Source organism: Pristiophorus japonicus, chromosome 6 (assembly GCF_044704955.1).
Source record: "Pristiophorus japonicus isolate sPriJap1 chromosome 6, sPriJap1.hap1, whole genome shotgun sequence".
In the NCBI taxonomy this organism is placed as follows: domain Eukaryota; kingdom Metazoa; phylum Chordata; class Chondrichthyes; family Pristiophoridae; genus Pristiophorus; species Pristiophorus japonicus.
This window is the reverse complement of record NC_091982.1, coordinates 39,244,074-39,247,932: the sequence shown is the minus strand read 5'-3', so window position 1 is coordinate 39,247,932 and position 3,859 is coordinate 39,244,074.

The window sequence follows — 3,859 nt, the reverse complement described above, 5'->3', positions numbered from 1 at the left end:
GAACAATGACGGAAAGGCAAAGAGCACCCAGCCCAACCAGTCTGCCCCACACAACTACAACACCCCTTATATTAAAAACATCTACCCTCCACCCCAACCTGAGCCATGTGATCTCCTGGGAGGGCAAAAACCAGATAAAAAACCCAGGCCAATTTAGGGAGAAAAAAAAATCTGGGAAAATTCCTCTCTGACCCCCAAACTAGTCCAGATCATCACCCTGGCCATATTCTATTCCTTGCAGTACTTACCATTATACCTGCGCCGTCCAACGAAAGGTCATCCAATCTAATCCCAATTACCAGCTCTAGGTCCGTAACCCTGCAGGTTACGGCACTTTAAGTGCCCATCCAACCATCTCTTAAAAGTGGTGAGGGTTTCTGCATCCACCACTCTTCCAGGCAGCGAGTTTCAGATCCCCACAACCCTCTGCATAAAGAAGCTCCCCCTCAAATCCCCTCTAAACCTTCCACCAACCACCTTAAAATTACGCCCCCTCCACCCATGGAAATAGACCCTTACTATCCACTATATCTAGGCCCCTCAATATTTTGTATACCTCGATGAGGTCTCCTGTCAACCTCCTCTGTTCCAATGAGAACAAACCCAGCCTATCCAATCTGTCCTCATAACTAAGATTCTCCATTCCAGGCAGCATCCTTGTAAATCTCCTCTGCACCCTCTCTGGTGCAATCACATCTTTCCTATAATATGGCGACCAGAATTGCACGCAGTACTCCAGTTGTGGCCTAACCAAGGTATGAATTCCCTTTTAAGTTAGCTGCCAATCTATTCACATACTCTCTCTTTGTCCCTCTTATTTTCTTTTTCCTTTCCCCTCTGAACTTTCAATATTCAGCCTGATTCTCGTTTGTATTCTCAACCTGACATCTGTCATATGCCGCCTTTTTCTGCTTCATCTTACTCTCTATCTCTTTCGTCTTCTAGGGAGCTCTGGCTTTAGTTACCCTACCATTCCCTGTCATGGGAATGTACCTCGACTGTACCCAACCCATCTCCTCTTTAAAGGCAGCCTATTGTTCGGTTACAGTTTTGCCTGTCAACCTTTGATTCAAATTTACCCGGGCCAGATCCGTTCTCAACCCACTGAAATTGGCCTTCCTCCAATTAAGTATTTTTACTCTAGATTGCTCCCTTCCTTTTCCATAGCTTATATAAACCTTATGATACTATGACCACTAAATGTTCCCTAAATGTTCCCCTCCTGACACTTGCTCCACTTGCCCCATCTCATTCCCCAGAACCAGATCCAGCAATGCCTCCTTCCTCGTTGGGCCAGAAACATAATGATTAAGAACATTTTCCTGAACACACTTCAGAAATTCTTCCCTCTCTCTGCCCTTTATCACAGTCTATATTAGGATAGTTGAAGTCCCTCATTATCACCACTCTGTGGGGGCCAAGTTTCGGCCTGAGTTGCTCCTGTTTTTTTGGAGCAACTGGTTTAGAATGGAGTATCTTAGAAATTTGAATTCTCGGCATTTAGTTTGCTCCTCTAGACAGTTAGAACAGTTTCACTTTGGAACAGAATTTTTTTTTCAAAAGGGGGCGTGTCCGGCCACTTACGCCTGTTTTCAAAGTTTAGGCAGTGAAAACTTACTCCAAACTAACTTAGAATGGAGTAAGTGAAGATTTTTGTACGTTCGAAAAAACCTTGTCTACACTTTAGAAAATCAGGCGTAGGTTACAAATCAGACGTAGGGAATGGGGGGGGGGGGGGGGTTTAAAGGGAAGTGTACAAACATTAAACACTTCAGTTTTACAAATAAAGAGCCATCATCAATATTAAATGATAAATACATCAATAAATCAACCAATAAATCAATTTTTAAAAATTAATAAAAAATTAAAAAAAATTAAAAAATCAATAAATAAAACATTTTCTACTTACTGACTGCAGCACTGGGAGTCCTCCAACAGCGTGCTGGGACGCCCCCCCACCCCCCACCCACCCCCAGTGTGTCTCTGTCAGTGTCTCTATGTCTGTCTGTCTGTGTGTGTTATCTCTCACTGTCTGTCAGTGTCTGTGTTTCTGACAACGAGGGGTGGGGGAGAAGGGGGAGAAGGGGGGTGGGGGGGGGAGGGGGAGAAGGGAGAGAGGAGGGAGGGAGGGGGAGAAGGGAGAGAGAAGGGAAGGAGAGAGGAGGGAGGGAGGGAAGGAGAGTGGAGGGAGGGAGGGAAGGAGAGAGGAGGGAGGGAGGGAGGAGAGGAGAGAGGAGGGAGGGAGGGAAGGAGGAGGGAGGGAGGGAAGTAGGAGGGAGGGAAGGAGAGAGGAGGGAGGGAGAGAGGGAAGGAGAGAGGAGGGAGGGAGAGTGGAGGGAAGGAGAGAGGAGAGAGGGAGGGAGGGAAGGAGAGAGGAGGGAGGGAGGGAAGGAGCGAGGAGGGAGGGAGGGAAGGAGAGAGGAGGGAAGAAGAGAGGAAGGAAGGAGGGAAGGAGAGAGGAGGGAGGGAGGGAGCGAAGGAGAGAGGAGGGAGGGAAGGAGAGAGGAAGGAGGGAGGGAGGGAAGGAGAGAGGAGGGAGGGAAGGTGAGAGGAGGGAGGGAAGGAGAGAGGAGAGAGGGAAGGAGAGAGGAGGGAAGGAGGGAGGGAAGGAGGGAGGAAGGAGGGAAGGAGAGGAGGGAGGAGGGAGGGAAGGAGAGAGGAGAGAGGGAGGGAAGGAGGGAGGGAGGGAAGGAGGGGGGGGGGAAGGGAGAGAAGGAGGCTGAACGGCCGGGCCCAAGACCTTGGGCTGGATTTACAGGTCGGTGGCGTCGGGTCTCGGGGGGGGGGGGGGGAGGGGGGGTTCTCGCGGAGGTCCGGGGTGGGGGGAAGAGTCGCGGAGGTCCGGGGGGGGGGGAAAGAGTCGCGGAGGTCCGGGGGGGGGGTGGGGAGGGGGAAGAGTCGCGGAGGTCCGGGGGGTGTGGGGAGAGCGGGGGTCGGGTCGGGTGGGAGGAGCCTTATTCACGCAGCCCCAGTGAGGCCATTCGGCCAGGGCTAGGGGCTGCATGCTTTGGGCCCCTCCCACACAGTTTTGGGCGCCAGGAGCTACTGCACATGCGCGCCCACTGTAGCGCGCATGTGCAAAGGTCCCGGCACTGTTTTCAGCGCAGGGACCTGGCTCCGCCCCCCACAGCTCGTGCTGCGCCGTGCCCGGCTCCAGAGGGCCTCCAGGGAGCCGGAGAACAGGTAAGTTTTTTTTAGGCGCACTTTCTGGCGCGAAAAACGAGCGTCCAGGTCGGGGCTGCGCCATTTTAGGTGCGGCCCGAAACTTGGGCCCGTGATTTCTTGCACCTCTCTGTAATTTCCCTGCAAATTTGCTCCACTATATTCTTCCCACTAGTTGGCAGCTGATAGAATACACCTAGTAGAGTAATGGCACCTTTATTATTTCTTAACTCTAGCCATATAGATTCTGTCCTTGACCCCTCCAGGGCATCCTCTCCCTCAAGCACTGTAACATTCTCCTGCCCTTTTTTGAGCCAGGTCTCTGTTATCACCACATCATCTAGTGGCTGATGTGCAACGGCCACCACACGTTAAAAAAATCGACACACAAGCATTTTCCACCCTTCAACGTGTAGTTCGGGACCTGGAATATTAGGTCCTTCATTGAAACACCTGTGAACTCATCCCTTTTTGGCGTGGAAGCAAGTCATCCTCGATACGAGGGACCGCCTATGATGATGATTCCCATGTGGCTATTTATGCCTGCAGCTCACCAACCTTAATTACCAGGTTTTGTGTGTTTACACACATAACCTGTAACCTCTCTTAGACCTTCCTGTATTCTCTCTTAGTCTGACCCCACCTAATACTGTACAATTTCTTACTCTAATGCTATCTGTTTCTCCAAATCCTTTGT